The 11,725-nt window shown below is 42.4% G+C and overlaps 1 non-coding gene across 1 annotated transcript; it reads left to right on the forward strand.

Moving 5' to 3' along the window:
* The first annotated feature begins 1,732 nt into the window (after positions 1-1,732).
* Positions 1,733-1,807, forward strand: Trnas-cga. The gene has a single exon. It is a non-coding gene; the product is annotated as a tRNA-Ser (tRNA).
* The last annotated feature ends 9,918 nt before the right edge of the window (positions 1,808-11,725 follow it).

Genomic DNA, 11,725 nt, shown 5'->3' on the forward strand with positions numbered 1-11,725 from the left:
GTGACAAAAGTATATGTGATAACATAGTTTTATGGTGAAAGTCATATTTCGGGCTACTCCTCTCGAATTACTGATCTACTGATTTCTCTGTAGCCTTGAATCATTTGGATTTTGTTTCCTTTTGCCCCATGAGAATGAACAATGAACATGGACGCCACTCTTAGAAAAAAATGTTGTGAAGTGTTTGTGACTCACAAATTTAAGAAGTGATGCTGATAAAAATACTGTTATACCTAGTAGAAAGTCGGCTAAGCGTATTCTTTATCGAAGAGACATGGTCCGAATGAGGCCATTTAGCTAACATCGATATTTACGCTACAATAGGTACATCTACAAACTATAGCGAAACGTTGTCCTGTATGCTAGACACGAAGTGAATACCATAGACCAGTTACTAAGCTACGAGTTCACTATGCTTTGTAGCAGAATGTGAACTCTGATGACTTTTACGCGGCCAGACACTACTGATAGTATCAGCTTCCTCGTTAAAACTCGGCGGTATTGATTTCTCTCCATTCCTTGCTGAGTTACTTTCATACTTACCAACTTTTTCCTTCGACCTTCTGTCTGGATGTTTTAATAAATATGGCACGCGTACTTCACGTCGATCCTGAATGTGTAAATGTACGTCTTTTACGGAATTCCTCTGGCACCTTATCTGTTCCGGCGGTGAGGCCGCGCCACGTTCCACCAGACGTTAACGAGTCTGCAGCGACTCCCGCCGCCAGACCACCTGGCCCCGACGCGCGCCCGCAATTAAATCGTCAGGCGTGGAGCCTGAGCCGATCTCTCGTACGTCGCCCTTCCAGATAGCGTCGCCTCTCTACCGTAGCGTCAGCATACCACATAAGTTGTCGGATCAGAGAGCGCCGTTCGGAGGGGGACCGCTACGGCTTTTCTTTCGGATTATCGCCTCGGCCGTCACTGGCAGGAGAGTACCGTTGCTCTTCACACTGGTAACAGAGCGATACGGCATTCGACACGCGACGCGCTTTATAGTCAGGCGCTGCTCATTTGTCACCGTTACATTTTATTTGCGTTCGTAACTTTAAGTAGAGGGGGAAGTCCACAGCCATCCACTGCTGAGCTTGCCGAAAGGTTTTCAGTCTTTCAGAGAAGGCTCTCTGATGATGTGGAGACGTAAGTATCTAAGTTTCCCTTTGGGTCAGATAATAAAGGGAGGCGCAGATGTAGTCGCAATGATGAATTCAATAATAGGAAAAGGAAGGGAAGGAAAGATATTAAGACGGGAGTACAATAAGTAATGCAATACATTCCAGAATGAGATTTTCACTCTGCAGCGGAGTGTGCGCTGATATGAAACTTCCTGGCGGATTAAAACTGTGTGCCGGACCGAGCTTCTGTAAAGTTTGGAAGGTAGGAGACGAGGTACTGGTGGAAGTAAAGCTGTGAGGACGCGGCGTGAGTCGTGCTTGGGTAGCTCAGTTGGTAGAGCACTTGCCCGCTAAAGGCAAAGGTCCCGAGTTCAAGTCTCGGTCCGGCACACAGTTTTAATCCGCCATGAAGTTTCATATCAGCGCACACTCCGCTGCAGAGTGAAAATCTCATTCTGGAAACATCCCCCAGGCTGTGGCTAAGCCATGTCTCCGCAATATCCTTTCTTTCAGGGATGCTAGTTCTGCTAGGTTCGCAGGAGAGCTTCTGTAAAGTTTGGAAGGTAGGAGACGAGGTACTGGCGGAAGTAAAGCTGTGAGGACGGGGCGTGAGTCGTGTGTGGGTAGCTCAGTTGGTAGAGCACTTGCCCGCGAAAGGCAAAGGTCCCGAGTTCGAGTCTCGGTCCGGCACACAGTTTTAATCCGCCAGGAAGTTTCAATGCAACACATTATTTTTCTGAAAGCAGTTTGGTTTTATTCTGGTTTCCAATACACCGCATTATTCTCTACTCTTTTGGCTACAAAATGCTATTTTTCAGTGCAATCTCTGTTCAGTGCGGGGGCCTTACGCTACCTTACTTGGAGGGCTGGTATGGCAGCACGTTATCGCTATACTGGTCAATGTCTGGGCCAAAGTCCTGCTGCATCAAATACCTCCTCGTCATCCCCGTGCTGCCTGCCGCGGAGTGCATCCTTCATTGGGCCAGACAGATAGAAGTTGGAAGGTGCGAGCTCTGGGCTGTTAGATGGATGAGGATGAACAGATCTTTGAAATTCTGTGAGCGCCTCTAGAGTGCGCAGACATGTGTGGGACCTTGAATTGCCGTGGAGAAGGAGAATTTCGTTTGCATTTTTGTGGCGGCGACTACGCTTAAGTTGTTATAATATCCAGAGGGTAGTGCAGTACATGTCAGTATTGATCGTTGCGGGGTGGGAGGATTATTATTTATTTGCAATTTCTGCTACCAGTCACTTTTTTTTATTTTTTGTGTTATGTTTGATCTAACATAATACAATGCGTTTCGAACATGTTCTGTTCATCTTCAGGCGTTTATACATACATACATAGAAATATTACTTAAAAATAAACCGTCTTAGCCGGCCGAGGTGGACGAGCGGTTCTAGGCACTACAGTCTGGAACCGCGCGACCGCTACGGTCGCAGTTTCGAATCCTGCCTCGGACAGGGATGTGTGTGATGCCCTTAGGTTAGTTAGGTTTAAGTAGTTCTAAGTTCTAGGGGACTGATGACCACAGAAGTTAAGTCCCATAGTGCTCAGAGCCATAAACCGTCTTAAACTAGATTAATCTATAACTCTTTGTCCTTTCTTTGTTACTGTAGCGGCTGGTGTGGGATTTGGTGGGGGGGGAGGGGGGGGCAGTGGATGGCCAAAAATCGAAGTCAGTGATGTCTTCTGCTGGTTTTCTTCCTTGTGGTTGACTATGTATGATATCACAGCCTGTATAGGATGCAGGTAGTTTTGCGTCAGTTGTGTGTTGCGAAAATAGCGTGAAAGGCTTTTATATGACAGTTGATCACCTACGATTTCATCACCTTGCAGCTTCACTTGCATCACTGGTTTAGTGGGAGGGCATCTCGTCCAGTTGTGCAGCGGTTTTTGTTTGCCATGTGTCGACCACCTCGAATGAGTGTCCGCACGTTCCAACATTGCAGGAGTCACAGTTGTGTGCCGCCTGTCGGCATGCGGGAGATCGGACAGGTTTGCGCCACCATGTTAAGGTGATGACAGACGCCTCACCCAGTGACTCACCGTGCTTCTGTTCACTGTCACCCGTAGACATTCCACAAGCGCCTATGAATATCTGTGATGCTCTGGTTTCCGTCCAGTAGAAATCTTTGGATAACACACGAAATATTGAATTTAATTCAATTAAGGAGAAAACGTAAAGATACAACAACTATATCAGGCAAGAGGGAATACACACAACTGAAAAAAATGAGACTGACAGGGACTGCGAAATGGTAAACTGGAACGGCCGGAAGCATGCGTGACTGTGTCAAAAATAGGTGCCACGTTTGGAAAAACTAAGGAGATCTTTGGAGAGAAGAGAAGCATCTCCATATTAAGGACTCAGGCGGAAAGCCACCAATAAGCAAATAAGTGCAGGCTGAAAGACGGAAAGAAGCTGTAGAAGCGCTGTACAATGGAAACATGTATGAAATTAGTGTTAGGGGGAGGGAAGAGGAAGTAGATAAAGATGAGATGTGTGATCTGCTACTGCGAGAATAATTTGGTAGAACACTGAAAGGGTAGAAACAATGCCTATGGAGCAAGAGACATTACCCCAGAATTATTGAATTCCTTGGGAGAGATAACCATCACACAACTATTCCACCTGCCATGCAATACATTTGTGACAGACGCAGCACCATCAGATTTAAATAAGAATGAAATAATTCCAATTCCAAAGGAAGGAGGTAGTGACAGGTGCGAATATCACAGAACATCAGTTTAAAAATTCATAGTTGCAGTACTGAGACGAATTATTTACAGAAGAATGGAAAAACTGGTAGCAGCCGACCTTCGAGAAAATCAGTTAAGTTTCTGGAGAAATTCTGGAATACGTGATGAAATACTGAACCCTACGGCTTGTACAGAATCAATATATTTAACTATGTCAGAGATAGAACCGTATGCTTGAAACAGAATTAATCTCTATGTAATTAATTAATATCCTTTCCGATTTACAATAGTATTCTGATTCTTGTTGAGAAACGCGATAAACGAAAAGTCTTCTTCTTGTTAACTCTCTCTTGTTCCGACCACCAAGCTGTAAGGTCATTTATCAGCTACGTCCTGTACTCTTCCCTGAATAATAGCCGATATACGTTTAACTATGTTACCATTCTTTAACCATGTACTTGATTCATTTTAATAATATTTCATGAGACATGTGTTAATGCACAGCCTGTTAAATTTGGTAGAAGTGATTGGCTTAGTGACGCAACGATAGTGCGCCGTCAGCGTGCTATCGTTGTTTATGCACTTTCATTTCTACAAGTTGTTCCTGCAATCTAATGATCTTTACCAAGTCCGATTACTGTTATTATCACGCATATCATTTTGTTCACTTAAAATTAAACATTCACAAGTTATCTGTCACCAGACTTATCGCCTCTCTAAGAAAGACTACTGGTTCTGAGCAGTCATTTCAATGAAGATGACAAGCATTTAATGCTTTGAAAATATTAGATGACACAGGAGAACGAGATCTTAGGTCAGTAATTCTGAAACTTAATTTTTCATAACTCAAATATTTTCTTGCTGTCGTCAATGTGATGCGGCCGTATTTAGAAAACACTTTACTTTCAGTTCTAAACATTTATTAAATCCACACAGGTGCGAATATAGAGCTATCATTACAGACTTATCTTAAAAGATAGGCTGAAAAGCAAAGCTACCTTTAAAGGTGTTGTAGATCTAGATAAAGCTTCGAAAATGTTGACTGGAACACACTCTTTGAAATTGTAAAGTCCCATGTGCAAAATATAGATAGCGAAAGGTTAACTTGAACGAAAACCAAACTGCTGTTATAAGAGTAAAGGAAATGAAAGGCAAGCAGTAGTTGAGAAGACGGTGTAACGGGGTTGCACCCTATCCCCGATGATACTTAGTTTTTACATTAACCAACGAAAAATTTGGTATGCGAATTAAATTTTCAAGATGAATAAATAAAAACACTGAGGTTTGCCGATGGCTGTGTAAATGTGTCGGAAATGGCAAGGCACTTGGAAAAGCAGTTGAGCGGAATTGTTAGTGTCTTTAAAAGAGGTTACGTGATTAACACAAAAAAAAACGTAAAATGAGGATAAAGGAAAATAGTCGAATTAAATTACTTTACTTCGAACGAATTAGATTAGAAAACGAGACAGTAAAAGTAGTAAATGAGTTTTGTCATTTGGGCAGCAAAACAAGCGAGATGACATATTTAGAAACGATATGAAATGCAGACTGACGTTAGCAAGAAAAGAAGTTCTGAAAAAGAAAAATCTGTTAATATCGAACGTAAATGTAAGCGCTAGGAATTCTGTTCTATAAGTATTTATCTTGTGTGTAGTCTGCAATAATAGTGATATGTGGACGGTAAGCACTTCAGACAAGAACAGAACAAAAGCTTTTGATAAATGCCGGCCGAAGTGGCCGAGCGGTTAAAGGCGCTACAGTCTGGAACCGCACGACCGCTACGGTCGCAGGTTCGAATCCTGCCTCGGGCATGGATGTGTGTGATGTCCTTAGGTTAGTTAGGTTTAAGTAGTTCTAAGTTCTAGGGGACTTATGACCACAGCATTTGAGTCCCATAGTGCTCAGAGCCATTTGAACTTTTGATAAATGGTGCTACAAAAGAATGCTGAAGATTTGATAGGTAGATAGGATAATTCATGAGAAGGTACTGAATATAACAGGGGAAAAAAGATATTTATGGCACGTTTTGACTAAAAGAAGGGATCCGTTGATATGAAACTCCCTGACAGATCGAGCCATTGTGAATTTGGTAATGGAGGGAAGTGTGATGGGGACGAAGGCTTGAGTACAGTAAGTACTGCAAGCAGTTTAAAATGGATGTATTCTGCGGTACTCGTGTAGAGATGAAGAGACGTGCACAGCGTAGGCTAGCTTGGAGAGCTGCATGAAACCACTCTTCGGAACCAAGTCCACAACAACAACATTAACGTGACTGATTAACTACCGAAAATTGTTGTCAGGGACTTCATCATTCTCTAAAATCTTTTTGCGTGCTTAATATTAGGAATGACAGATTGTCAGATGTACTTTAGAGGAAGAAGAGATGTTTTGGGTTCCAGATGCCGTCGGCGAGAAGTTCATGGTAGGAGATTAGACATGGATGGGGAAGGGATACTACCTTGTCCTCTTTGAAGAAATCATACCAGTATTCGCAGGGTAACCACGGAACACCTGGTTATAGATGGCCGGATGCAGATTTGATTGCTGTTCCTGCCGTATTACAGTCCAGTGACAAAGCTGCTGTGCCGCCTCTCTCGCTTGAAAAGCATGAGACAGCCCAAGACTAACTAACAAACAGAAGACGTAGCTATTCAACGAAGGGGGCTGTTCGCACGACATTCAGTGACTAATACAGTGTTCTTATTTTTGGGATTATTACCGATAGAAACAGTTAAAAAACAAAAAGAGCTAGCTGTTCGCTTCGGAACTGTGTAGTTGTAGCTGGAGTGTCAAATCGTCCTCATCAGGCTCCACTGGGAGAACCAAAAACAAATAATTGCACCCAACGGGAAGGATCGGTCTCGAAACACAAAGAAACCACCTTCCAGGATGAGTCACGTAACACGCAATTACATTACACACTACGTCACGAAATGATCGTGACGGTTACCCACAAACGATGTGTGATGTCTCGCCTAATAATGCTGATAATTTAAATGCAACTGGACGACCAACAAAAAATGAATAAATATTTCAATGATATGAGGTACGTTTGAATTTCCCTTACGGTTTCATTTCCTTTACTAAACACGCAAGTCCGTAACCTATATCTGCTTGCATGCGCGGATGAACATTAGACTGGACCGAAATAAATCACATCTTTTTTTGTTTCAAATCGTAATAGTGCGGAAAGATGCGACATAGGGGGAAAGGAGCAAAAATAATCAAATCGTTTCACATCTTCCAGGGGCACAAGCGCTCTACGTTTGCGGAAATTCGCAAAAAAATCGGATTTTTTACTAAGATAATTGTCTACATTATTTAACTTACCACGATGTAAATGTAATATTTCTAGTCGATTATTATTCGAATCGATAAAGAATAAGAAAAAATAATGGTTTTAAATAGGGCAAGGTTTTCCGCTCACATAACAGCTGTCAAGTTTAACAAAATACCGGACTAAACTGAATCTCGCACACGGCTTAGATCAAGGAAGCCCATCTCCGCCTCCCCCCCCCCCCCCACCTTCCTTCTTTCCAGTCGGTGAAAAGCTAAATGCCTGTGAAAAACGCCTGGTGATTGGTTTCGAGAGTATTGTTTCTCAGATTCCCAAAATAGATAGAAATATAGCCTACTAATTAAGAAGAAACAATATCTACTCGATATCACCGTGGCAATTAAAACGAGAAGCTACCGAGAGGATTTGGCTGTGCGGGATTCTGGTCCTTTATTACGAGCTAGGTAACTGACAACAGCAAATATAACTGTCAGACTGTACTTGAGTGAAGGAAGTTCGACATCCCAAGTTCAACAAACAGTTGTGTTTAATCTGAACTTACGCGCTGTGGTTTAGCAGTGAAAAGAATGAGCACTTTACAGATTGCCCACAACTTGTATACCGATCACTACAATCTTCAACATACCTGTCATAAGATTTACTTGGTATTATTGATTCCGTGATCCAACACAACAGCTTTTTGCCACGATCATGACACAAGATAAAACGAATCACAGTAGAGAGCTTGGTCTTCGACGAATTTTAAAGGCAAGGCAGTTTGATGAAGAGACAGGAACTATCAGAACATTGGTACCAGTAAAATTCAATTTCCAGGATCAAGACTATTCAGAAATGAGTGACTGGAAGAACTGTGAGAAAAATCAATGCCGATGGGATTAATACAGGTATCCTTCGTGACTCAGTCCCTCATCGGGATATGATAATCAAGGAATTCCCAATTCACATATAGGCTACTGAACGACGGGTGAAACTCGTGACGGAAGCATAGGGAAAAGTTTCCGGAGCTCAGTGTGGGGGCGGCGTCGTTAGGACGGCCCTCCTGTCAGGATCGTCAATGCCTGACCTCAACGAGAAATCAGACTTCCACGTACCCTCAGGTGGGAACACGTAATAAAACGGAGAGGTTATGCATTATTTTTCTAGAGCATTGTCTGATGACAAAAAACGTAGTATCAATATTTTCTTAACAATACTACTGAGTTTCTAAAATAATGTTTTGAAGTATAAGAAAAGTCATATGTCATGAAGGACTCGGAGAGCCCGAAGGGTAAGTTCAACCGCCTTATTGGAAAGCTTTTGCCTATCCTGCGAGCTCACAGACACCCTTCCTTCACGAAATATGGAAGCTGTGTTTATAAGTGTATCTGTTAAGAGTAGATGACTTTGATGGTGTGTGCGTGGTGTAGTGTCATGTTCGTGCTAGAGAAGATGAGAGGTGGGAGATAATGAAACCTGGTGCCGGCACATAGTCTGTTCCTCTCGAAAATAACCCAGGGGGCCGCCACCGAAGGGTGGATAACCATCAATAGCGCCGCATGCCCTCACTTCACGAGACACTGCGATGGGATTGAACTTTAATCCAGGAAATCGGCGCGAAGACTGCTGATCTGGGACTTAACGCCCTCCCCCACTGTTCCTTCTGCGGTAAAGGCAAAGGGAAAATTGTCAATAGCACAGGTGTAACCGAACGGTCACCCATTCCAGTACTGGCCAAGCCAGGGGCGCTTAACTGCGGTGATCTGAAGGGAACCGGTGTATCCACTCTGCACTGTCGTCAACGTTCATATAAGTGAAATAGACGAGAAACAAATCGTACGTTGATAATAGTAGTATCCATAATCTGTGATCAAACTCTCTTAGCTAATTTCTTCCCATTTTTTCAATACCTTTGAAGGAAATGCGCGACCTAAAGACCTTGACGGATTCAAATAACATTTAGTAGTACTTTCTGTGCTTCTAATACATAACAATTTGAGGTAATAGCTTGGGATAATATATTTTTTTCCTGCGTCATCAGTCTTCTAAATGGTTTCCTCCCCTGCGTCAATCTCTTCACCTCAGCGTAGCATTTCCTACCTACATCCTCTATTATTTGCAGGATGTATTCCAATCTCTGTTTTCCTCTACAGTTTTTACTCTCCACAGCTCCCTCTGCTACCATGGAAGTTATCCCCTGACGTCTCAACAGATGACCTAATATCCCACTCCTCCTTGTCAGTGTTTTCCACATATACCTTTCCTGTCCGATTCTTCGCAGAACATCCTCATTCCTTACCTTATCAGTCCATCTAATTTACAACGTTCGTCTGCAGCACTGTATCTCAAATGCTTCGATTCTCTTTAGTTCCGGTTTCTCAGAGTCCATGTTTCACTGCCATTCAATGCTGAGCTCCAGACGCACATTCTCAGAAATTGGGATACAAACAAGCTGAAAAAAAACGTTAAAAATTATTTCTATTTCTTTTTTCTTATTTTTTCATTTTCCTAGTTTCATATTTTCCGCACTGTTACGATTTCAAAGAAAGGATTTATATTTTTTCCTAATCACTCTAGTGAACATACAAGTACTTTCATAAAATACACAATACCCCTCTCGCAGCAGCAGTGGTTGCTTAATAGCTATGAAGACAGAATGAAATTTTCACTCTGTAGTGTTGTATACGCTTATATGAAACTTCCTGGCAGGTTAAAACTGTGTTCCGGACCGAGACTCGAACTCGGGACCCTTTGCCTTTCGGCACCAAGTGCTCTACCATCCGAGCTACCCATGTACGCCCCTGCACCCCTCCTGACGCCCTGGGTGATGTTCGCGGAATGAAATTTTCACTCTGCAGCGGAGTGTGCGCAGATAAGAAACTTCCTGGCAGTTGCAGAGTGAGAATTTCGTGTAGTAGAAGGAATCCACCTATTTTCATGATACAAGCGTTTTAACGTGACATCTTTGATGATTACGAATAGAGTTTACATAGGTCATTGTTTTTGAATTCGACTTGAAATACCACGGAGAAGCCCATTTTCCCAAACTTCAAATACCATGTAATAACCAAGCAACAAACAAATGTCGTTGACTCAAGGGGACAGATCTGTGGATCAATTGTTGTGCCCTTCTTGCAGATGGGTACAAAATGTGTTCTCTTGTAATGACAAGGGAAAAATCTTCAGAGCAAACTCAGGTCCAGAAATTATGTTGAGCTGTAGAAGTTTCAGATGTTCGGAAACAGAACTGTTACTGGTTATTTGTAATGTATTTTTACAAAGGTACATGAGGTATGTTTGTGCAGGTGGATCAGGAGAATATAGTATTAATAGTTTTTGTTATTCGGTTGTGATTCATCCTTTTACGATTATCATGTTAGTTGCATATTCATGTGACGGTTAAAAATTACGTCTGACGCAGTTTTATGCCTTCGCTATTTTCTTTTTTCGGTAAGAGTTCGCCTGATCTATGATGGAGTGTATCCACACGCTAGCCATTTGCAAAATCAGTTCCATCACCCATTTCATGGCTACAGCGTAGCGTCTTCATCTGCCATTCCAACTTCCTTCTCCTCTTAAAATAATGCTTTCATCCGGCTTGGTAATCATTCCCAGAAAAACTCAGGTAGAATAATCCTTTAGAAAGAAAGAGAGAGGCGCACATTTAAAAGCGTTTAATGCCAGGAAACTACAGAGGCTCATCCGTCACAGAATTAACTGCAGTAGGACCATTATAATGCCTCATTCTTTGCACTCATCAGTATGAGTAGTGAACACAGCCAGCAGTAATGTGCCGTAAGTCGACGCAGGTGGAGAAGCGTTGCATTATCTTGCCTTGCCGGGTCCATACGGTAAAAAATTAATGGCAGAAATACGCGCAGTGAAATAACGTATCCTTCCACGTCCACAATGGGCTTCTTGCTCACCAGGAATGGTTCAACAGCAAAGACCGCGCCGAACCACGCGACCTCTTTGTCTCGCAGAGAGGAAAATGAGCTACTGCTGGACTTCCGTTGCATTTATTTATTTGATTTTTAACCTTTATGTGCTTATGACGTAGATATCATGTCTTCTTTACCCCAAGTACAGTGTAATATCACGCTGCCTGCTTCCAGTCCCGAGACAATCTCACTGCTGTTCTGATTTTCTTAATCTGCTGTAGTAGATAACAGTCTCATTCAAAGAGCACTACCAACAAAAGCTATAGACTAGGATATGACTTTAATAGCTTGTCAGTAGAGTCCACTAACAGATCAAAGATTACACAAAAATCAGAGTTAGGCTTCGTTACACTTAGCTTAGTGCTTTACCAATCAACTAGTGTCAGATTTGAGAGTTGCACTAAACTGGAAGTGCGTGCCACGTGAAATGGAGAGACTGCGTTCAACTTTCGCGCGGTCACATTCAGATCATCTCTTGCTGATGCTCCCATCAGTCAAATTTTAATTAGTAGGCGTTATAGTCTATTCAGAAGTCTCTTCGAATTGCAATACCCAGAAAAAACCGTAAGATGTAGGAGAAGATGAAAGAGCGTGCTTTTTTCGTGATCCGTCTTCTGAAGTAGTAAGACTTTTTGTCCTTATTGTTGGTGGCTTGCGCGTAGTTTACCTAGTCGATCACGGAGAAATTAAA

Source organism: Schistocerca piceifrons, chromosome 5, assembly GCF_021461385.2.
Source record: "Schistocerca piceifrons isolate TAMUIC-IGC-003096 chromosome 5, iqSchPice1.1, whole genome shotgun sequence".
NCBI classification, from domain to species: Eukaryota; Metazoa; Arthropoda; class Insecta; order Orthoptera; family Acrididae; genus Schistocerca; species Schistocerca piceifrons.